Raw genomic sequence first — 26,060 nt, forward strand, 5'->3', positions numbered from 1 at the left:
CTTTTTACACTTTTTTTCTTTGTTTATTTCAGGTTTCATATTTTATCCCCCCAAACTTCTTGGGCACGACAACTGCCCAGACATAAATTTGGTTGAGAGAGAAACAATTTTCAGTAAACCCAGTCTCTGAGGGATTGAGCCTACTCCCTATACTGCTCAAATTTACAAATTAGGTGTAGGATTATATTGACAACCATCAGTTTTTGCACTGTTGTCGGAGACTGGCAACACTTACAATTGTTTAAATTGTCCTTATGACAAGATCTTCATTCGGAGATCTCGAATACGACCCAGAGATCAAGAAATCGGCACGAGCACGATGAAAAGAGACGGAAGCTCTTAAACGTGCAGGTAAAGTAGAAGTTGAGCTAGGACAAAGGATCATAGAATTCGACGTCGAGAAGTCGAGCAAAGCAATTTGTAGAGAGGCAATTCGACGTGTGAAATAAGTAAAAGTGGTTAAACCTGAGACCGAACGACTTCCTGAAACGAAAGAAGCAAAAGAGAACCTTGGTGAACCAGAAAGGATGACAAACCAAACCATTCGTCAACTAGCCGCTGCTCCCAATGAGCAAACACTGTTATACATCAACTATCCAACCGGAGAAACCCCATTCGAGTTGAAATCAGGTCTGATTCACCTTTTGCCCACGTATCGAGGCTTGAAGAACCAAGATCCACACACTCACTTAAGAGAATTCCACATGGCCTGCTCAAGCATGAAACTTCAGGGAGTAACTGAAGATGAAATCAAACTTCGGGCCTTTCGTTTTTCTTTAGTTGATACAGCAAGAGAATGGTTATTTTACTTACCCCCCGGTTCTATTACAACGTGGGATGACTTATCTCGTGTATTTCTTGATAGATTTTTTCCAGCATTACGAGCAACTGAACTTAGGAGAGACATAGTGGGAATTCATCAATTGGAGAATGAATCACTCTACGATTATTGGGAGTGGTACAAAAAACTGTGTGCAAGTTGTCCTCAACACGGTTTGACCAAACAATCACTTCTTAAATATTTCTACGAGGGTTTGCGCCCTATGGAAATGAAGATGATTGAAGATGCTAGTAGAGGGGCGCTTGTCAATATGACTCCTCAAAGGGCAAGAGAACTGATATCCACCATGGCGGCAAATTCTCAGCAGTATTGGCTGAATTTAGAACTCACAAGACTGGTTAATGGGGTAAATGTTTCATCCTTAGAAGATAAATTGGATAAGCTTACTAATATTGTTCAATCTTTGCTTACAGAAAAGAAGAATTTGACCCAACTGTGTGGAATTTGTACTACGTCTGAACATCCGATGGATTTGTGCCCAATCCTTAACGACAATTCAATGGCACATGTTGATGCTGTAGGAGGTTTTCCGGGACCTCCATAAAGACGCTATAATCATTTCTCCAACACTTACAATCTCGGGTGGAAGGATTATCCCAACTTGAATTACGGAGCTAATCCCTGATATAATCCATCATACCAACCGAGACCTTTGCAACCACCACAACAACAATCCACGCTGAGCACATCTCTAGAAGCTGTTGTGGAAAAACTTACCGTCGATATTGAAAAATATCAACAGAGGACAGACGCAACAATACAAGAGTTAACTAATCAAGTTAGTAAACTCTCGATGGTAGTTAATTGTTTGGAGTCTCAAGGCCTCGGCAGAATGCAAGTGCAATAACTCTTCATAACGGAAAAGTTTTGGAAACAGTTCCATACAAAAGTCATGGGCAAGACAATGAACGGTAAAAGTAGATCTCTGATCCAAAAGCCAGACCAGAATCAGAAATTCAAAAACTAGTCGTGATGCCACCTCCTTTTCCAGGGAGGCTCGCAAAGGATAAGAAAGAGAAGGAGGAAAAAGAAATCCTTGAAACATTCAGGAAGGTGGAGGTAAATATCCCTTTACTCGACTCTATTAAACAAATCCCTCCTTATGCAAAATTCCTCAAGAAATTGTGTACTAGTAAGAGGAGGTTAATAGGTAAGGAAAGAGTAAATGTAGGAGAAAATGTCTTCGCAGTACTGCAAAAGAAAGTTTCGCCCAAATACAAGGACCAAGGTATGTTTGCTATTTCCTGTGAGATAGGTAATGTAGGCATTAAGAAAGCCATGTGTGATTTAGGGGCTTCCATTAATGTTATGCCTTATTCTATTTATAAGTTGATTAACATGGGTCCTTTAAACGAGACAGGAGTAATAATCTAGTTGGCGGACAGGTCAGTCGTCTATCCCGAAGGTTGCTTGAAGATGTCCTTGTTAAAGTTAACGAATTAGTTTTCCTTTTAGATTTCTACATTATTAATATGGAGGACGATAACTCAACTAATTTTTTTGACATTTTTCTTGGAAGGCCGTTCCTAAGTACCGCAAGCGCAAAAATTGATGTTCGGAGTGGAACACTGACAATGGAGTTTGATGGCAAAATCGTGAAATTCAATGTCTACGAAGCTTTAAGTCATCCTAACTCATTATTAAATATTTCTAGTATCGACAGTATAGATTGTTTAACTCAATCTTATTTCAAATATCATGACTTTGATGAGTTGGAAACTATCCTTTACAGAAGCATTGACATGGATAAATCATCTCGAGGAATTAGTAATTATAGAAGATCTGTTGCGAGAAATTGTCAATCACTTAGAGACGCAACCATCGTTTAAGAATCGAGGTAACCAATTTGAACTATTACATTCCCAAACTAAAATGTTGCCTTCGGTTTTGCAGCCACCAACTTTGGAGCTTAAAGCATTACCGAACCACCTTAAGTACGTCTTTTTGGGAGAAAAAGACACCTTACCGGTGATAGTATTAAACAAACTAACCAAAGATGAAGAGGAAAGTCTAGTTCAAGTTCTGAGGGATTATAAGGAAGCTATTGGTTGGACAATAGTCGACATAAAAGGGTTAAGTCCATCCACTTGTATGCACAAAATTTCCATCGAAGATAACACGAAACCAAAGAAATATGCTCAAAGGCGCCTTAATCCACCCATGATGGAGGTAGTAAAGAAGGGGATCCAGAAATTGTTGGATGCTGGAATGATATACCTGATCTTCGATAGTGATTGGGTTAGCCCGGTTCATGTCGTGCCCAAGAAAACTGGCATGCAGTGGTGAAAAACTCGTCAGAAGAGATGGTCCCTACCCGAGTCCAGAATGGATGGAGGGTTTGCATCAACTACAAGAAGTTGAATGCAGCTACCCGGAAAGGCCATTTTCCACTTCCCTTCATCGATCAAATGCTCGAGCGATTAGCTGGTAAGACCCATTATTGTTGTCTCGATGGGTACTAGAGATTTTTCCAAATTCCAGTGGCGCTAAAAGATCAAGACAAAAAACTTTCACATGCCCCTTCCAAATGTTTGCGTATAGACAAAAGCCGTTTGGGCTCTGTAATGCTCCGGCCACTTTCCAAAGATGCATGGTGAGCATATTCTCTGATTATGTCGAGAAAATCATTGAAGTCTTTATGGTTGACTTCACGGTATACAGTAACTCTTTTAACGAATGTCTCGATAATCTTGCTAAGATATTACAAAGATGCCTAGAATTTAATCTTGTTTTAAATTGTGAGAAATGTCACTTCATGGTTGACAAAGGATTAATTTTGAGTCATATAGTTTCCTCAGAAGGAATTAAGGTTGATAAGGAAAAAACATATATTATTAACTCGTTACCTTACCCCACATCCATGGGGAAGTTCGTTCGTTTCTTGGCTATGCAGGATTTTACAGACGATTCATGAAAGACTTCTCAAAAATCGCGCAACCGTTTTGCAGTCTTTTACAAAAGGATAAAGAATTTGAATTTGACCAGACTTGTAAAGATGCATTTGACGTGCTGAAGTAGAAATTGGTCTCCGCTCCCATAGTGCAACCACCAAATTGGAACTTCCCATTCGAAATCATGTGTGATGCAAGTGACCGAAGTGTGGGAGCTATTCTTGGCCAAAGAATAGGGAAAGAGCCTCATGTTGTCTACTGTGCTTCGAAGACTTTGGATGCTGCCCAAAGCAATTACACAACCACTGAGAAAGAATTATTAGTTGTTGTGTTTGCTTTAGATAAATTTAGATCTTACCTATTGGGAACTAAAGTGATTATCTTTTCTGATCATTCAGCTTTGAAATATTTAATAGGGAAGAAGGAGGCAAAACCTCGACTGATTAGGTGGATTCTGCTCCTACAAGAGTTTGATTTTGAAATTCGAGATAAAAAGCGATGCAAAAACTTAGTAGTTGATCATCTGAGTCGATTACAGATTCTAGTAGACGACACATCATTAAAAGACAACTTCCTAGATGAAAACCTGTTTTCAGCAAATGCAGTTCATCCTTGGTACGCAGACATAGTAAATTACCTCATTACAGGTACTGTTCCTTCAGAATTACCAAGGTCTAAAAAAGATAAGATAAAAAAGGATGCTCGGTATTACATTTGGGACGATCCTTACCTTTGGAAGCATTGCTTTGATCAGATAATTCGACGGTGTGTAGCATAAACAGAGGTACAATCCATTTTAACTTTTTGTCATTCTTATGCATGTGGAGGACACTTTGGACCTAAACGCACCGCACATAAAATCTTGAATGTGGACTATTTTTGAAAAACATATTTCGTGATGCCTTTTTATTCTGCAAAACCTATAAAAGGTGCCAAAAAGTTGGCAACCTTAGTCGTCGAAATGGGATGCCCCTTACTCCTATTCATATTTGCGAAATTTTTGATGTGTGGGGCATCGATTTTATGGGTCCTTTTGTTTCTTCCTTCGGTAATTTTTATATACTCTTAGCTGTTGATTACGTCTCTAAGTGGATAGAGGCGAAGGCCAGTTGCAATGATAGTGCTAAGACCGTAGTTGACTTTCTTAAAAGGTCTATTTTTTCCAGGTATGACACTCCACGAGCATTAATTAGTGACAGAGGAACTCATTTTTGCAATAAGCTCGTAAGTGCACTTATGGAAAAATATAGAGTGACTCAACAAATTGCCACTACTTACCATCCACAAACAAACGAGCAAGCCGAAGTGTCAAATCGAGAAATCAAGTCTATTTTGGAAAAGACAGTTAAACCTAACAAAAAGTATTGGAGTTTGAGACTAAATGACGCACTTTGGGCTTATAGGACAGCTTACAAGGGACCAATAGGCATGTCACCTTACCGACTCGTCTTCGGTAAACCATGCCATCTCCCAGTCGAATTAGAGCACAAGGCATTTTGAGCAGTTAAGCAGTGTAATATGGAGATGGAGTCTGCAGGAAGGTCTCGGAAGTTGGACATCCAGGAACTCGAGGAAATTAGAAACGATGTATATGAAAATGCTTGAGTTTATAAAGAAAAGACGAAGGCATTTCATGATAAGTTAATCACTAGGAAACAGTTTTCAATAGGACAAAAAGTTCTCCTATACGACTATACCTTAAAAATTTTCGCTGGTAAGCTTCGATTAAAATGGATAGGTCCATTTACTATTACTAATTTATTCTCAAATGGTGTAGTGGAAATCTCAAAGCTAAGAAACCCGAAAGTGCTTTAAGGTGAATGGTCAACGACTGAAACCCTTTTACGAGAATTTTCAAACGTACACAGTTGAAGAGATTATTCTCGAGGAGCCCAGAATTTGAATAACAAGTCATCGAGCTAACGACGTTAAACAAAGCGCTGTTGGGAGGCAACCCAAAATTTTCCTTTTATGCAAATAAAATTTTTAGAAGGTAAAACGGAAAGTGAAAATGCATGTCGGGGATCGATTCTTTCTAAGGATAAACATCGTACTTAAGAATGTCCATTTTGACTCACCTCTCTTTCCTGGGAACTTACTTGGTGCATTTATCACGACTATTTTACTAAATTCCATAATCTTGGTTTCTAATAATTTATTTCTTGAATATTTAAGCATAACATTAGCTGAGCTATAAATTCGAGAAATAAAAATTACACATTTTATTTTATTTTTATTTTTCTTCCTTCTATTTTATTTTACAGGTAGACCTTCTAAGACAAAATTTAAGCTCCCATGTCAGCCCACAAAATTCCTCTAATTTTAGCCATGTCCTAATCTACCTACCTACCATTATCCAAGCTAACCCATTAACTACAAACCACCCTTAACCCATCAGACCTAAAATAAAAAATCACCCTAAGCCCAATAAACCCTCCAACCGTCCACCTATCTAAAATAAATAAAAAAATCTAACCTTTCACCAATCAAATCCTAGCCATCTTCTCACCTAGAAAACTACAACTCCACTACCCCCATTTTAACCCACCTCTCTCTCCCTAACCGTCTACCCTTTTCAAATAAAAACCTAACCTTTCAACTATCAAATCATAGCCATCTACCAATTTTTCACCTAGGAAAACCCAACCCACTACCCATTTTGACCAGTTGAATTTTTCTAAAAAAACAAACTAAAACTTTTCTTTTAAACTTTTCTTTCTTTCTTTTTCATAAATCCCTTCCCTTTTCACCTTCAACACCACCTCTCCATTTCAAGAACTCCACCGCCCCACCATGGTTCGCACACGCGAACACACGACACAAGAATCGCCCTCCGCGGTAAATCAACGACAGAACCGTTTCTTCACCCCACCCTTTGTCACCATCGACTCCGACGAGTCTCCTCCCTCTCTGTCGCCGCAACCGCGTCATACTAGGAGAAATCAAAGCCCAACTCTGATTGCCATTTTTTACCCACCCCATGAGCCACCTATTTTGGACCACCATCATCCAAACAACCCAAACGAACCGCCGAACTCATCCGACAGCCACGATCACCTTTCCTCCCGAGAGAACTTGCATGCATAGCAACCTAAATGACCGAGGCCTTTAAGAAGAACTTCGCAACCCTCAAGCGATGGTGTTGAACCATGTTCGACGCAACATTCACAAACACGTGCTCGCCAACAGCCACCGTTGGCCGGTTCGTCAACTCTGACGACAGACGATGCCAAAAATAGCGAAAGTGAAACGGATAATGACAGAAGTCGAGCCTCCGACCACCATGACACTGACTTTCGCCCATGTGAGCGCGGCTAATTTCAACAAGGAAGAGGATTCATGCCCCCGAAGAATAGATTATGTGGAAATCAATGTTCTCGAACCCGACAAACTAAGCACAATTTGAACAAATCCAACATCGCCATCTTCCGATATGTAAGCACGTACACCCATTCTCATTATACTGTTTAGACATTGAAGAATCTGTTAATCAATATTTTCAAGCTATTGGATGGACTGATTTTGCTGCGATTGATGAATCTGCATATTATGAGTTAGTTTTTGAATTTTATTCTACATTTCATTTTAACCGCTCTGCTAATACCGTCGACGCACCTCACGCTGTCTCTTTTTGCTTGCTTGGTGTGCATTATAATTTTTCAATTTCTGAGTTTAATATTACTTTGGGGTTTATTAGTGAGGACTATTTAGCAATTGATGACTATCACGAATCATATCTCGACATACCACCTGACTTTGACGCTAATGAAGCTTTGACATTGTTAACTGAAATGAGACAGATTTCGGATGGTCTGAAACATTGCAAAGACATAGGAATTCATAGTCCTGCACTTTGATACAAACATCGATTCCTTGCTTTCAATTTTTTCAGACGTAATGATGCATCTGCCTCTTTAACTAGGACTAAATTAATTTTTCTATGGTGCATGCATTCGGGTAGGAAGGTGAATTTAAGTTATTGGTTTGCTATTCAGTTTCAGCATATTTTACGGTCGAATTGGCCACTAATTTTGGGTACTTACATCACATGTTTAGCCTCTAATTTGAATCCATCAACTATCAATTTTAGTTCTTTGAAATTGGCATACAAAACAGACTCTTTAGATTCGTACTGCTTGGATTCTATGGGGTTACTTGCCGGTACCCCTTCTTCTTTTTACTTTGTCCCTCCAAGTACAAGGACGGATCGGCCACATAGAGTGTTCCGACGAAGACAGTAGCATGGAACAGAGCCTCCCACATCTATCGAAACTCGATAAACCTGAATCGAGGAAGGACTCGACTTTTTATGCACCTTAGTAACAGATGTTCTAGCACACCTACGAGGCCAGCCACCACGATGTTGAAATAAATGGGGAGTTTCTTCTTCTCTCTTTTTCCTACTTATCTTTACTTTTTAATTACATTGGGACAATGTAAAATAAGGAGGGAGGAACATAAATTGATTCTAATATGTTTATCCGTTGTCGCTTTTTGCATGTTTCTCACAGAAGGTAAACAATTTCCTTGATAAATTAGGATGGTACACTTGTGGTTTGACCTATTTAGCTATTTAGTTCTTTACATATAAAATTTTCAATAGCCTTGACTTAATACAAAATAATAATAATACTCCTCCGATACGAATGTTAAGAGTGAAAATTGGGGTTGTACACCGAACCGAGTAACCGAAATATGGTGCTTGGGTTGTCATCACATCTCGCGTAAAAAGGTTCGTGTGGCTATCCAATTTCTTTGCACTCATATCGCTAACAAGCTATAACGAGTAGGCCGAAATAACCCGTTTTGAGACATCCGAATCAAGTAACCGGAACATGGTGCTTGGGCTGTCATCATGTCTCGCGTAAAAAAAATTTAAAAATGTCTTAAGTACAAAAATAAATAAAAATAATAAAATGAGGGGTAGGTCCTTATTTCATAGGCTAGGTTATTTGAGATGGTAATATGTAAAGACTAAATTGTTGAATTGTGCAAACCATGGGGGTCAAGTCCTATTATGGAGGAAATTTTTCCTTTTGCAGATACATACAAAATACTTGAGGACTAGCATAAGCTAAGTAGGAGGATTTAATTAAATGCTGAAATTACATATTTTATGCAATTTAATTGGTCAATTTAAGAGAATGCACCACTAATTTTCTCCATGTTTATATTGAATTTTATACAGGGGTGCAATTAGGGGTTAAAAGTAAAAAAGGAGAAGCAATTCGGCTAGATTGAAGAAAGGAGCAAAGAAGGCAGGCCAAAACGAAATTTTGCAAAGTTGTAATTGGCAGAAATTTTGGATTGACTTAGTAGGAGATTATGTACGGATTTATTTTGATATTTAGGATCATGAGAATATTTTTTCCTTGATTTTCTATGGCTAGTGGCTTTTAATTTGGAAAATTTTGTTCAAGCCACTAGTATAAATAGGTGCTATTATGTTCATTTGAGAATCAAGTTTTTTCATCAAGCTTTCATCTTTTGAATATAATCTCTCCTTCTTTCTCACAAAATTATTTGTTGTCTTTGGTTCTTTATACTTTCATTTTTTTTCAATGTCCAGCTTGTCACCAACCTTCACCCCCACTTACATTTTCTTTTTCAAACCCTTTTCATTTCCAGTAGGCTAAATCACGCCACCCATTCTTTTACCCATTTCAACCTTATTTCATTTATCCAACACACTCCAGATATCTCAAATTCCAACATAGTTAACTAAACCCATTTCAGCTTTAGGTCAGTGTTAACTTCGTCAAGACCTGTAAGTTACGAACCTGAGTAATTTAACTCCTAAATTCTAGTGTTTATTATTTCTCCGGGTTAAGAGTATGACTTCGTCAACTCTCAAAGTCAAATCAACACTAAGTCAAAAAAGACGTCGTTTGAGTTAGTGTGGTTAGACGTACAGTTGGAATTCTGAAAGGATTGATTGTCTAATCGGTTTTTCATGAACACATTAGCGTGCCAAGTGGGGATTACTGTTTGGTTTCGTCAAGGGAAGTAGTAACCAGATTTAAATGTCCCACGCGGTTGAGGGCATTGGTTTGAGCTAGGTTCTTCTAGAACGCAAAGTTGCCGGAGTTCTAAATCACGAACGTTTCGTAGGTTGTTCGATTGGCAAGGGTTAGTTATAGGACGTCCCATAACTAATTTACATAAGGAAGAGTTGGTTTCTGAGGCGTCCTTGGTAGCTATAACTAGCTTATTGGAAAAAAAGGATTTCATCTAATTTTGAGGATCAGATCAAAGACGAAAAACCCCGTGCCTGAAGCTGAGCTAAATTTAATTGATTTTCCTTCAAATTTACTTTACTTTTTTTCTTATTTAATTGTCTTCAGCTTTTACTTTTTACACTTTTTTTCTCTGTTTATTTCAGGTTTCATATTTTATCCCCCGAAACTTCTTGGGCATGACAACTACACAGATATAAATCTGGTCGAGAGAGAAACAATTTTTAGTAAACTCAGTCTCTGAAGGATCGATCCTACTCCCTATACTGCTCAAATTTGCAAATTAAGTGTAGGATTATACTGGTGGAATCGAAAACCATCATATTGTAACACCCCAAACTCGGCTTAGACATTATGGCCGAATACGGCGATGTCACATGGAAAGAGATTTGAAGATAAGATTGTCGAGTTTAAAGACCGTTACAGTAAGTTAGCTTTTATTTAATTTGAAATTAGTTGATTTGCTTTAAAACTTGTCTCTTAGCGAAAGCTTGTGTACCAATTAATTTAGGGAAAATCATTTCTATTTACGAAAAACCTTAGTTTTTTTAGAAAAAAAATCGTATTTTGTGGAGTTGTAGTTTTAAAAAAATCCATAAAAACAGTATAAAGTCCCAATTTTTAAGCCAACCAGTCCATAGTCCAAAAGATACATCAAAAACCCTAAATAAGTAATAAATTCTAGGCATTAACAAAAAATAGTCTAAAATTTACGTGTGGCCACTGTCAAGTCCTCTGCTGCACCGACCTATCAAGTTTGTGAATTACCTGTACAGATTAAACAGAGAAATGGTGAGTTTTCGTAAACTCAATGTGTAATCTCCATAGAAAACATGCATACAAATAATCAAAAGTTCAGTTAGACACAATCTGGGGCCTGTGTCCATCATAGAGTTAGTTTGGGCCTTAGCCCATTCAGATACAGTCTCAGAAATACATTAGGGCCTTAGCCCATATCCGATACAGAATGCAGATACAGTAAATTAGAATCCTACCCACCAACCTCTACACACCATCTCCATCCAACCCTACACACCATGTGGGGATTAAATCAACCCACCTATCCCTACACACCATGTTGTACTGAAATGCGGCACATAATCAGAAGGTTGCAGCTAACCTGCGAGATAACAGGTTTAATAGCGTTTCAGACACTTCATCTAAATATCATCAACCCACCCCGATGCCATGCAACATACAAAATATGTCATGCTATTATGAAATTTATTGTACATACATTCAGATATCATAAGTCATGCTCGGTATAGAAATCAGTCAGACATATAACACATATAGGGGTCTAAGTAAAGCTTACCGACCCTAAAGTAGGTCCACAGTTGACTTAGGTGACCCGTGCAACCTTACAGAAGTTTTCAAAAAAATGGGCTCACACGCCCATGTGGCCCACACGACTCAAATTGTCCTTGGCCATGTGATCCATTTTTAATGTAACCTGTGCTAGTTAGTTATTCATATATGTTTTCACTATTTACTTATATGCTCCTTCAAAGCTGTCTACTTGAGTCACTATTACTAAATTATTTATATCTTGAGCTGCAAAATTCCAAATTAAGATCCGTTTGATGTCCTTGAAACTATACTCAAATATCTTTCTACCATAAAATTTTCAAAATTTTTGGTTTAGCCAATAAGTACAGTAAAATCTTCAAACTTACCCCTGTTTTGCTATCTGACAGCTTTGTCACTTCTTTGCTAAAAATTAATTATCTCTTAGTACAAAAAATGGATGATGTTTCCATTTGTTTCCATTGAAAATAGACTCATTAATAATTTAAACATGTAAATTTTAACCCCTAATTATTTTTCTCTAATTTTTGATGATTTTCCAAAGTCAAAATAGAGGAACCCGAACTCAATCTGACCTTGTCTCATAAAGTTTATTATGCATCGCGATTTACAGTTCCATTACTTACACTGTAACACCCCAAACCCGGCCTAGACGTTATGGTCAGATCTGGTGTGTCACATTGAAATGTCTTTCAAAAATTGGACTCGTTGGAAAAAAAATTGTTTCTAAGTTTAAAATAAACGCCTTTTATTATTATTTAACAAATCAACTAGTCAAAACGTTTGTCTTGTTATCGGATCTTGTTTTAATAAGTTGGTCTAAAATCGTGGAAGCTTTTTAAATTCCATTGTTTAAAACTCGTGTATTTGAAAACAGTAATTATTTTAAAAATTCATCTTCTCCTAAACTAGCAGTTTAAAGTAAGTAAGCAAAAGCCCAATTAAAAATTTAAACTAACTTAAAGGCCTTATTACAAAAACAAAACCCAACATATAAATTAAAATAAAATAAAAACAAGTGTAAATAATAGCAGTTGTGTGGCCACCTCCAAGTCCCTCGCAGCACCGAATCGCCTATTGTTGAGGATTGCCTGCACAGTTAAAAGGAGAGGGTGAGTTTACGAAACTCAGTGTGTAATCCCCTACCAAACAGTCAGCCTATAACATGCAGTAACAGTCTGGGTCTGAGCCCTGTTTAGTAACAGTACAGTATGGGCCTTAGCCTGATACAGTAACAGTGTGGGCCTTAGCCCAATACAGTAATAGTGTGGGCCTTAGCCCAATACAGTATCGGTACAGTGCAATAATGCAACCCATCCCAATCCAGCCAACATACCACTCAGTGCCACCAACACACCATGTGGGGATAAAATCGACCCACCTAGTCAACACACCAATATTACAGCAAAGCTTCTGGGAAAATAAATGGCATATAGCCATCAGTAGGTCCACAGTCGTCTTGGGTGACTCGTGCAACCTTATCAGTACGGTACACTTCCTCCAAATATAATAACCCATCCCCATACAATATGTCGTGACATAATATTGTATGTGTATGCAAAATGTCATGCTCAATCACAGTCATACATATCATAGAACAAATCAGTCATAACATAAGGCCATAACAGTCATTTCATCTCTTAAGGGTATAACAGTCATTTTACACTATGGGGGTATTTCGGTCATTCTACCTTACGGGGGTATTTCGATCATTTTACCCTGTGGGGGTTAATTCGGGGTCTCAGTGCAGATATCGACCTCTCGAAAGGTCAGCAATCGCCTCGAGCGGCTCAGGTAACCTAAAAGGTCATAACAGTGAAAATGGGCCCAAGGCCCATTACTCGGCCACTTGTACACTCGTGCGGCCCGTTCAGCCCAATTTTCGCCACGGTTATGAGATCTGCACAACCCAGTCTAGAATTTGCCACAAATAGTGGATTTCATTCCCATTGAGTCCACACGGCCCATTTCGGCCCAACGTGGCCATTACAGCCTAAGCCCATGAAAATGCTTATGGAGGCCTCTACAGTTTATCGCCCATGATTCGCAGGTTTGGCTTTCCACATGAGAAATCGCACACTCATGTGGTCTCAACATTGTATTTCGACTTTTCAGCTTTTGCTGTTCTACAGTTATAGTGGGGTGGTTACACACCTGATGCGATTTGCAGATTCCCTTTGTTCCAGACACTCTTATTCCGAAAATCAATGATCATCGCACCCTTGGTTTCCAAGAAATGTGCCAATCAACCTCGACCACCACCAATTAGGAATGGAAGCAATGCAGGTTGGAGAAAGCGATGAAAACCTTAAAAACCTCGTCGATCTCCCATCAAGAACAAGGAACAAATGAGATGGATATATAGCTCTCCACAACAACAACCTCCCCAAATCCCAATATTCTCTCCTCAATTCTCTCTATGACCAGTTCAAACTCCATTTAAATGTATTTCAATCCAACTCTACCACCCACACGAATTAGGCAGCAAAATAAATACTCCTTTTTTGATGCACCACCACTCGAACCTTAGACCCCATGTACACTCCACACGCCTCTTACCACTAGACCAACAAATCCTTTTTATCATATTTTAACCACAATAATTTAAGAACCTACTATCTAGATCCAAGGATTTTATTCACTTAAAATAAAAATTTTGCATAAGCCAAGGCTAGAACCCTTAACTTCTCATACACTTCCAAACACTCCTAAATCACTTAACCACTGAAGAAGACATTCACTTATGTCACTTCCTTGTACAACTAAATATTTATGTGCAGTCTCCTAACTGTTCCCTTGTTCAAAACCTATTTATTCTAGGCCCAAAATTTGGGTTGTTACATACACCGTTTCTTCTATGAGAAACTAGACTAAATAAGCTTTAATTTCATATTTTTTCATCCTCTAATTAGATTTCCACAATTTATGGCGATTTTTCGAAGTTAGCCTACTGTTGCTATCCAACAGCAAGCAATTTTGGCGTTTCGCCGAATCCCTTTTTTTTTTTTTGCGTTTCAGGTGCACACCTGGTTTTGTTTGATGCTAAAATAGTCCCTCAGCACTCCAAAGCCTATATCAAGACACTCAACATCAATTTAATGGATTTACAAGCGAATTGAAAACAAAGAACGAATCGAAACCCAACTTACCACTAATGATAACCCTCCGTTTAACTATTGTTAAGATGAGAACACTGAATTCACCAGTCCGAGCCTCCCCTGAAACTAAGCCAGCACTAACAGCGTGCGAAAACGAAGGAAAATAAATGGATTAGGGAAAAAAATCAAGAATAATAAAAAGAAGAGAAAGATGGAAAAACTCAGAGAATTTCGACAAGAGGAGAGGGAGAAGAATAGACGACATAATTTTTTCCACAACTCTATCCCGAAATCTGAGCAAAAAAAAATAATACCCTTGCCTGCATAGGGATTCAAACACAAGACCTCCACCATAATAATACACCATTTAACCATCAGACCAACAAGCTCATTCTGATGTAATTTACCCAACAATCAAATAAAATCCTACTAAACAAGAGTAAGGCCTAATTCATTCAAAATACCAAAATTTTCCCAAGCAAAAGCTTGAACTTGGGACCTCCCAAACACTCCTAAAACACATAACCACTAAAGTTGACAGATATTTGTGTCATATTTTCACAATAACGAAATTAAAAATTTTGGTGAATTACATTTATTGCTATATTGATATGCATCAACAAATTTTTTTTGTATATATTGATGATTTATTATGGATAAATTATATTGAATGACTCAATATTGAGTTATAAAATTATATTCAAATAAGGGGAGCAAAATATGGATTGTTGTAACACCCCTCACCAGATACAAAGAATAATCGAGAATTCAATTAGACACTCCCTACCGTTACATTTGAGAAGTTAATTTTCACCATTAGATTGCTTCGTTTCAAAGATCTTAAGTGATGCTTACATGAGGGGGAGTAAATTAACACTACATTTTTCTTTTAAAGTTGTGACATTATCAAAGGATTATGTACTCTTTTTTCCTTCATTAGGTTTTTGTCTCATAGGGTTTTTCCTATTAAGGTTTTTAATGAGGCATACCCTTTATATAATGAACATCCAAAGGGGAGTGTTATGAATGCTATTAAGTGGATGTTCAATCTTTCATCTTTCATCTTCCTCAACCTTTCAACTTTTGATCTTCATATAACCTCTTTCTTATTTATGTATTAGAAAATGAGGAGTCTAATCTCCCTATATATATAGAGGAGTATACTACTTGTAATGATGATAGAAAAGAAGAGAAATGCAATAAAAATCCCTCTTATTCTCATCTATTATTCTGGTGTTCTTTGCATTATTGTTACTATTTTATAGCAATATTGACTAAAATATTAAAATTTAAGCATACCAACCCACATTGTAATCCACATATGCTTGGTTAAATTAAAGAAATATTTTGTTTTTTAATATTTAAGTACGTCATTTTTTTATATTCACTAAGATACACTATTTTTGGAGAGAGAAACTGAAAACGCGTTCACTGGAAATTAATAACTTCGCTTCTTTGGTCAAATGGTTAAATATTAGTGCTTTTATCCTTGAGTTCCAGGTTCAATTTCTCTCCTACTCACATTTGTATTTTTGTATTTCATGTTGTTTTAAGCTTTTTTTTAATTAATATTTTTAGTACATTAGTTCTTTTGGTTAGATGGTTAGATAATTTTAATTTTATCTTTGAGTCCCAAGTTCAATTCCTCTTATAAACATATCTTAATATGTATTTTTTATTTCATGTTGTTTCAAGTATTTTTAAATTAATTTTTATAATTAATAAATATATTGTTTCCAAGTTATTTTATTTATAAAATCAAATAATAAATATGTAATTATTTTTTAAAAACATCAACTAATTCTTTAGATATATTTTTCTTTATATATAATATTTATATGTTAAATATTTATTTTCTCCACCTATATTGTAGGTATGGTGATTTCTAATAGTACAAAATTAAATAATTATTTCAAATATCATTATTATTTTAAATATGTAAAATATTTTAAATATCATTGTTTTTTCATCTGCATTGTGTGTATGATATTTCAAATATTTTTATATGTGAAATATTTCAGATACACTTACAAAAATATATCATATGTCTATTTACTACACTCATGATATGGATTGAAAAATAAATATTACACATATAAAAATTATATTTACTAAAAATAATAATATTTACAATGATTATTTGATTTTATAAATAAAAGAGTTATTGATTAAAAATATGAATTAAAAAAATCGAAAACAATATATTTATTAATTATAAACATTAATTTAAAATAAAGAAAAAGCTTGAAACAATATGAAATAAAAAATACATATTAAAATGCTTATAAGAGGAATTGAACTTGAGACTCATAAATAAAATTGCAATTATCTAACCAAAAGAGTTAATGTATTAGAAATATTAATTAAAAAAAACTTACAACAACATGAAATAAAAAATAAAAATGTGAGTAGGAGAGAAATTGAACTTAGGACTCAAGGACAAAAATACTAACATTTAACCGTCAATTTTCAGTGAAAACGCATTCTGTAGAACATGTTTTTAGCTAACGTGGTTGAAAGTGTGCCTTGTAAGATGCATTTTCACTGACACGATAGTGAAAACGCGTTCTGTAGGATGCATTTTCACATTCTCTCTAAAAAAATAGCATATCCTAGTAAATATAAAAAAATAACATACTTACTTAAATATTAAAAAAATAGCACATTTCTTTAATTTAAGCTATCTACTTCATGCTTTTTTTTTTGAATTTTTTTGAATTTTTTATAATTTTAATATTTTAAATTACTTGCTGGCATAACATATAAGACAAACAGTATATGTGGATTGCCACACAGGTTGCCACACTAGCATCACTAAAAAATTAATATTTTAGCCAACATTTTCGTTTAAAAAAATATTTAACTCTTTTGAAAAGTTAATGGTCAAATTTAGTTAAAAAATGAATATGGGCTAAATTGACAGAAGCTATAAACGTTGATACCTAAATTTATCATTATGCTTATTCGAAATTAGAATAAATATACACACACATACACATGAGATGACCATTAACCTTTCAAAAAGACCAAGTTCCTTATTTTTTAGTTAAATTTGGCCATTAACTTTTCAAAAGAGTCAAGTTAATTTTTTAATGAAAATACTAACTAAAACATTAGTTTTTTAACGGTGTTGGCATGGCAAGCCGCATGCCAATCACTTGTAATTCATGCTAACATGACATTATTTGTCTTATATGTCACACCAATAAATAATTTAAAAAATTCAAAATTCAAAATAAAAAAATAATATGAAGTACATGTGGGTTATCATGGGGACTATCTTGTTTAAAATTTTAACGTTTTAGATAATAATTCTGTTAAAAAATAACTTGACTTTTTTCGAAAGGTTGATGGTCAAATTCAACACTTTTTAAAAGACTAAGGGCCAAACTTAACTAAAAAACATAAAAACCAAATCAACAAAAGATATAAACGTTAAAGACTAAATTTAGAATTATGCCTTTAATTTAAAACAATAATAATTGGAAATGAATGTGGAAATATGGCAACCACACACACTTGAAATATAGAATCAAAGACCATAATTATTATTAGAAATTTTATCACATGCATATGCATGTGAAAATTACATGCTTAAAATACAAATGTTAGTTTAAAAATAAAATAAAATAAATAATGAAACATAATGTTTGAAACTAATTAATAACACATGGAATGTATACGATATTAAAATGAAAAAAATATTAAATTGTAAGTAAAATGAAATTTAAAGACGCAAATACATCATATTAAGAATACTAAATGCATTACAATTATTTATAATAGTGCTGTCATCAATCTTTGTGCAAAGTTCACTTGTGACACTAACTTAATCAACAACATTATCAATACTAGACATTCCATCACACACATATTTATGTGGAAACAATGTATTTAGAACATAGATGTGTGTTTGAAAATAGCATACAATATAAATAATAAAACGTATGAATTGAAACTAATTAATAACATCTAAAATATGTATGACATTAAAATGGAAGAAAAAAAATTGTGATACCCTCTTAATCAATAGCATTATTAATACTAGAAATTCTATCACACACGTGTGAGCGTGAAAACCATGTATTTAGAACACAAATGTATAAAAATATAAAAAGAAAAAAAAATCACCGACATAATTATATAATTTACTTTAGAAATAAAATGAGTTTTTGGTAATTCCCTAACTGAGTTGAGACTCTGTTGATGGATAACACAAACTCAGAAATATGCTTAATAAATAAGTATAGCATGGTTGTCAGCATTGTACTGGCTGATACATACCATTTTGGTCCTAAACCGGTACCAAGTAGTCTATGTTCTGTTTTGGTCAAAATTTTGTTGCGTTTCAATCCTTTTGGTGTATTTCAGCCCGTTTTAGTCAATACTGGCTTGTACCATTGTGTACTATCTCGTATCGGTTGGTATAAAATTTTGGCTTTTTAAAGCAATTTTTAATTTTTTTTATCTTAATCATTTTAATTTTTTTTTCACAATTTCATTTAAAATTAAAAGTTATTAGATTGAATTATGCAACCTAGTTAATAATTTTAAAATTTATATTTAGATATAAATATATTTATATGGATATTTGCATGTATTTATACTATTCATTAAGCTTTTTACTGAACTTATGTCACCTATCAACCAGGTCTCAACTCAATTAGGAAATTACCAAAAACTCATTTTATTTGCAAAGTAAGTTATATGATTATGTGGGTGCTTTCATATTTTTATATTTTTATATTTTTATAAACCAATAAAAAAATCTAAAATGAGATTTGAACCAATGACACCATACATATATAACTTCTTTCACTTACAATAACTAAATAAATTTTCAATTTTTTTTTGAAATTTTAATAGGTTATATTTGTGTTTTATTTTATTTTTATATTTGTGTATCTATACTTCCCATTTATGAAACATTTTATTGAGTTGGTGTCATCCATCAACCAACTTAGTTAGGGAATTACCAAAAACCTATTTTATTTTCCAAGTTATATGATTATGCGGGTGTTTTTGTCTTTTTATATTTTTATAAACCAAGGACACCATGCATATAAAACTTTTTCATGTACCATTTCAACTAAAGCAACTTTTAGTTTTTATTTGAAACTTTAATACGTTATATTTGTGTTCTAAATTTTTATATATTTATCTATCTATCAAGGTAGTTAGTATCGTATTAGTGAGTGTACTATTTTTTTCTTGGCACTAATATGTACTGGTACTGACATGTTCCGGTGCACCATTTCGAGTTTATCAATGTTTTTAAATATTTTTTTCGCATATACATTTTTTATATATAAACTTAAATATTTTTCACATATATATTTATAGTCTATTTTTTAGTTTCTTCGTAAATTATATGTTATTTTGGTAAAAAAATAATTATATATTATATATACATGCAAATATATCTCAAATATATCCATATAAATATATTTATATCTAAATATAAGTTTTTGTTATAAATATCTTATTATGGATATCCATCAAGATCAAGATAAGTTTTGATGTACTTTAAATTCTAGTAGTCATTAGAAGTAGATCTCTTTTCACATCCAAAAAATTGGGTTAGAAGAAATTGAGTTTGTGATACTAAGATTGGTCACGTCCTGATTTTTGAGTTAAGATTGTGAAAATTTTATTAAGTGAATTAATTTGGTTCAGTGGTTGAGAGATGTGAGTAGTGTGTGTGAGGTTTTGGGTTCTAATCCTTTCCCTTGAATTTTTGCCTAAACCCTTATCTTTGAACTTGTAGCTTATATACTATTTTTTCTCAAGTGATGTCAAGAATGAGTTTGCTAGGTCAGTGGTAAGGCTTTAGCTTACTCAAGGGTTTCAAGTTCAAATCTTGTTGTGCGTAAGTGAAAATTATTTTTGTTTTAAACTATGGGAAAAATTTGATAAGGATGACTAATTAGATTTAGTGGGGATATGGGTGGCTTTAAAAAATTATTATTAAAATTATTTTCCCTACAAAATTCTTCTTTTGCAACCGTCCACACTTTTTCCCAAATTTTGTTTTTCACGTTAGTTTTTTGGTGTTGTTTAAATTAATCTGACATTTTATTTTCCCAAAATATTCCTTCTTCTTTTTTCTATTTTGATCTCTGTAAAAATCCCCTCTCTTCTATATTTTGTTTCCAATTCATATTATGGAGACTCTATTTTTCTGCTAACCCTTGTGCTATGCGTTTTGGACGAGAGCTAGCAGGTTCATCATTGTGTAAGTGTCATTCAAGTTCTTTTCTTTTTATTTTTCCCTATGTTATTTATTTTTCTGGTTTTGTGTAAGATGGATGGTTCTAGTGCGTCTTTAGTTTTGTTTTGATCGTTAATGGCCTCTTGTAGGTAATGATTGTTTTAGCACTTACTTATTCAACGTATAGTGGGCTTTAGGAAATACTGCTGCAAGCGTGGTAAGCAATCAAATGCTTTGAATGGACTATTATATTTGGTGTTAAGGCTAAATTTAGAGTTTGAATTTGGTATATTATTGTTCATTGATTTGTTTTGGGTGACATTTTAGGGTGCTAGAATTACATTTGTTAAATCAGCATTGAAAAATGACCAAGTGTGTAATGAAAACCCGAGAAAACAACGAACAACGAAAGTAAAAAATTGGGATTGTCAGTGCCATACGGTCATGTGCCAGACTGTGTGAGTCACTCGGTCTTGGCCAATTGGGCCGTGTGGGCTACACGAGCTGGCCATGTAGGTTTGTGGACTCAAAAACTAGAATTTCTGTATTCCATGTATGAGTTGAATGTGGGCTTTCTGTAGGGTCCGTATGATAAAAATTAGGCCATAAATCACGATTTCTGATATCTTGTTAGCATAAAATATAAATTATGTTCGCATGTTAATAAGATATTTGTTAAGTATGATACTTTAAGTAGTGTGGGTTTTTAACAAGTAAAAACTGTGCATTAATTATTTATGTTTAAATGTTAATCAATTATGATTAATATATGTTTTGAATCGTGATTAAATGACGATTGAGAAGTACTAATATGCTTACCAATTCTGAAACTAAGGTAACTGCTCTAACTTGTATTTTGTGATTGTTTGATCGGTTGTGTGATAATGGAATATGTTGTATTCTAACATTCATGTATTATGACACAAATTTGTTTTTGTTAATTTGATCTCTTAATAAGAGATAAATTTTTGAAAATGCCATATTTGATTGCATGTTAAACATGCAATTGTTTTGATTCTATTATGTGTGTCATATCACATACATGGGGTTTGGATGATATTATAGGGAGGAAGTTTTGGTAGTTTAATGATTTGTCTCATCTGGTATTTTATCCACATTTTTGTTCTGGCAGCTTGGCTACAATATAGTGGCTCGACCACATATATTTTGATCTGGCAGTTTTAACTGCAACTCTGGTGGTAATGTCCACAATTATCTATTGGTGTGATTTGGTTGGACGAGTTCTGGGGAACTCTATTTTGGTGTGTAGCGAAGTTGGGTAGGAAGTTTATTGAAAAACAAATTGCATTTTGGTTTTTTAAATCTCTCGAATTGGCATAATTATGCATGTAACATCTTGAATTTTAGGGTTAGAAGTTTTGAGTTTTGTGGTTAAGGTCAGTGAATAGGTAGTACTATTGTGTTTAGTTGTGCTTTTTAGTGTAAGAATAGGCTTGCCGGTCTGGTGGTTGGTTGTGTGTTAGTTTAACTTGGGGTCTTGGGTTCGATCATCAAGAGTGTTTTGAGGGATTTCTTTTTGGGTTTAAAAGTTTGGATAATTATTTCCTTTATTTAGTGTTATTTTATTATTTTTATTTTCTAATTTTTACTGCTCTTTTCTTTTCACGTTCTCCCTCTCCCTCTCTTTTGTTTGCTTTTATTTTTCTTTTCCTTTTTCCTTCTTTTAGGAAACAGTTTTGCTTGCGGATTTTGAAGAGCTTCGTTCCTTTGTTGTCGAGTCAGTGTCTGTACGTTATTGATCGAAAATCAAGTGTGGGTTTCGAATGTTTTCTATTTTGTTTGCGAATTCTTAAGCCAATTTCGTGAAAGTCAACATTTTACGTGTTTGTATTCGTAATTATTTGTGATGCTACATTGCTATTTTATGCTTAAAACTTGTTCAATTTGGTATGATTTTGAGTTATCAAGGGATGGGAAGTGTTTCGAGTGCAAAAGCACGATTTTTAGGCTATTTTAGGGTGGTTTCGTGACCGCACAGGTGGCCAGATGGGCTTGTGCCCCCACACGAGCGATCCACACCGCTGTGTTGAATTTGGAGTTAGGGTTCTGGGCTAATTTTGATGTCACACAGCCTGGCCACACAGTCGTGTGGTTGATTTGGGAATTTTAGTTGATTTCCACACGATCGTGTCCCTTGGACACACACAGGCGTGTGCATTTGGGAATTAGGGTTTTAGTGATTAGGTGCTACATGGCCTGGCCACACGGCCGTGTGGCTATTTTGGAGATTTAGGGATCCTACATGGCGTGTGTTTTGGACACACGGCCATGTCTAGTGGGCATACGGGCATGTGAGACCCTCACACGATCGTGTCTACCTTGTACTCTATTTTAGCACAAATGGACAGAGAGTTACACCGCCTGTTCACAAGGCCATGTCCCTGGCTCACATGGGCATGTGCCTCAGCCACAAGGCCGTGTGCCTCCTCCCACACGGGTGTGTTGACCCCACACGGCCTAGGCATTTCCACACGGCTAGAGTACATGGTCGTGTGGCCTTAAGTCACCAATTTTAGTTTTGTGTATGTTTTTGATTTGGAAATGTCTTTGTGTGTTCCGACCCTTGGCTAGGCTTTAGTGAGGGTAGTTAAGACTCTGATCTGGGCTTCAGTTTATGTGTTATTTGTGATGTTTGCGTGATATATCTTATTCTGTACCCGATTAGCTGGGTGTGTGCATGTCTGTTTTATTCTGACTGTCTGTCGATGTGTTCATTTTTTTTGTGAGGTTGTAAGCATACATAAACTTGCATAAAGTGATTTTTAGGTTGGTTGTGAATAGAAAGAAGACTAATTCTGATCTGATTTGGCAGTTTAACTATAATTTGTCTGTATAATGGTTTACCGGAATACACTGTACTGTATATACGCGAGCTTTGCTGCGTATTATTATCTGAGTGGCTTAGTCCACATACTTGGTGTGTGGGGTTGGATGGGCCTTTCGAGGTCCTTTGTGGTGTGTTTGGTTGGTGAGCTTAAACAACTCTTTTGGGGTGTGATCGGGGGATGGAGAGGTGTGTTGGTTGGATGGCGGGTTTTTACTACTTGACTGCATTCATACGCATCTGATTGAGTGACTAGGTGTAAGTTTGTATTCTAGCATCTTGTGTTAACAATCGTGACTGTTCTAATTGTGAGTATTAAGGTGTAAGCGTAATTTTGATTTTCTTATCATTGTGTTTGTGATGAAAGTGTTTTGGTATCAACCCGTTGATGGGTTTGGCTGTTGTGATTCTGTAGATAGTCCAAGTGTGTTGATTGTTGCATATGGTTGGGACGTAAGTTCCGAGTTTACCCTCTATTTCTGTGTATCTCTATAAATACACTATGCCATTGAACTGCTATTTGGATTTCTGTTCTATAATTCTGTTGTTTGTCACCTTTTGGACTTACACTGAGCTCGTGTTGCTCACCCCCTTAGTGTTTCCCCTTTCAGGTACTTTATTGCTTTCTGAAGCTTGGACTCGGCATGCCGGAGGTGTCAGACAGTCATGATAAGGAAACATGTTTAAGAGTCTTCTTTCCGATTGCTATTTGGGTAAATGGTTTTCAAATGTAAACAGTTATAAGAACTATGGTACGGTTTTAATTTGGGCTTTTTGTAAATGGTTTTCTTTGGACAGATTTTTTTTAGTAACGGTACTTTATTTCTAAGCGTTTTTACACTTAAATGCTATAATGTTTTTTTTGGTTTGTTAAACTAAATTTCCCACGATCACTTCGGTGATCAATGTGACCTCCGAAATTCGGCCTAAACTTTTAGGCCGGGTTTTGGGGAGTTACAATACATTCTCAGTTCTGTTTGCTTGTGCGTCACGAAATTCCCTGTGAAACTCTTACTTGTATATTGTGTTATGTATGATCTCTGTTTAGGTTTAGTTATACACTAAGTTTTATATATCACCCCTTTTGTTTTATTTTTGACGTTTCAAGTAATCGATAAATTAGAATCAGACGACGTGCGGGAGCTCGGATGGTTTAATCAATTAAATTAAAGAAATGGTGATTTTCATAATTATTTATTTTGGTCTTTTGGGAACTGTAATTTGTTTTTGGGCTTTCTTTTGGTTTCCGTTTAATTCGTTGATATTGATATTTACGAATGTCATACTGCAAAACCTCACAAGTTAAATTTAAAATTTAGTTTTTAAAATTAAAACTCTGAAAGTTTTCTGTTGTAAATTAAGTAACCCCTAAATAGTTTTTCTGTAAATAAACAAACGGCTTCAACAAGTATTTTCCTTAAAACTAGAAATGATTTGTCAAAATACTTATTTTCAAACACGATTTTGAACTCAAATTTTGGTATTAAGTTAAGTGTTTCGAAAATTAAGTTTTTTTTTGACATTTGAGAAAGTTTTTAGCAAATTTTATATTTCTGAAACGTGTTTTTAGTTTGATTGAAGCAAAGGCTTTTAAACAAGTTAACGTAATTCCTCAATATCTGGTCATAACTTCTAGGTCAGGTTTGGGGTGTTACATCTCTACTTCATTTATACTTCTTATGCTTATAAATTGAGACTTTGGAGAAGCTTTGTAAATATTCAGATTGATCAATGAAATACGCTCTCTCTTTTGTTCTCCCATCTTCTTTGCTCTTTATTCTCTGTCTTTTATTTTATGACAAATTATCAGCATGATTCTATTTTATTTTATAAGACGGTTACTCCAAATTTGCTGCTCAAGTTTTTGTTGATTACCTTCTAGAGCTATTGCAATTTTAGTCTACAATTGAGGCCTGCGCACTATGGGCTCAAATCCTCAAGTATATTTTACTATGATTTGTTTATTATACATGTTCATTATAATTGAAGACTAATCATGACAACATGAATAGAGAGATTTAGATTTCAAATCTACATATGTTTGCGATGGTGATTATGAAATAAAGAATCAATGGAGGTGTTTAAAAGTCTGTCCTACTAGATTTGTTGCATTCCCCAAAGTGAATGCAAACATAAAGAAAATAAAAGATATAACCATGGACTACTAAAAGTGCGAACATAGTAATAAATAAAGGAACAATGAGAGTTCTCAAGATAACTTTTCAAAGGATAAAGATAACTTATGTTATTAATTTGATATGAAAGATTATTGGCCACATATGTGACGTATGGCCAAATATTTTGTTTATGTTAATATTCTTTGAGGAAGGAAATGAGAATGTAGTAATGAATTCTATCATTACAGATAGAAAATATTTATCTTATTTGGTACTGAAACAAATAAATATTATTCCAATATTTGATAGTACAAAATTAGTTGAAAGCTTTAGAAGAGCTAATATACCAATATCTGAAAAGCACAAAATTTGTGATGGTTACTGCATTGGTTTTTAAAAGATATACATTATTATGGATAGCATATTGAGATTGTAAATGAAGAAAAGATTATATTTCATATGAATAACTATTGCTAAAAATATCTATTTTAAAAGGATGAAAAAAAAGGGGAT

General features: G+C 34.7%; 1 long non-coding RNA gene and 1 pseudogene across 1 annotated transcript; both read left to right on the forward strand.

Moving 5' to 3' along the window:
• The first annotated feature begins 3,916 nt into the window (after nucleotides 1–3,916).
• Nucleotides 3,917–26,060, forward strand: part of LOC121217191 (uncharacterized) — a 45,483-nt pseudogene continuing 23,339 nt past the window's right edge.
• Nucleotides 6,286–9,103, forward strand: LOC121217354 (uncharacterized). The gene is made up of 2 exons (XR_005913446.1): nucleotides 6,286–7,167; nucleotides 7,849–9,103. It is a non-coding gene; the product is annotated as an uncharacterized lncRNA (long non-coding RNA).

Source organism: Gossypium hirsutum, chromosome D05, assembly GCF_007990345.1.
Source record: "Gossypium hirsutum isolate 1008001.06 chromosome D05, Gossypium_hirsutum_v2.1, whole genome shotgun sequence".
NCBI classification, from domain to species: domain Eukaryota; kingdom Viridiplantae; phylum Streptophyta; class Magnoliopsida; order Malvales; family Malvaceae; genus Gossypium; species Gossypium hirsutum.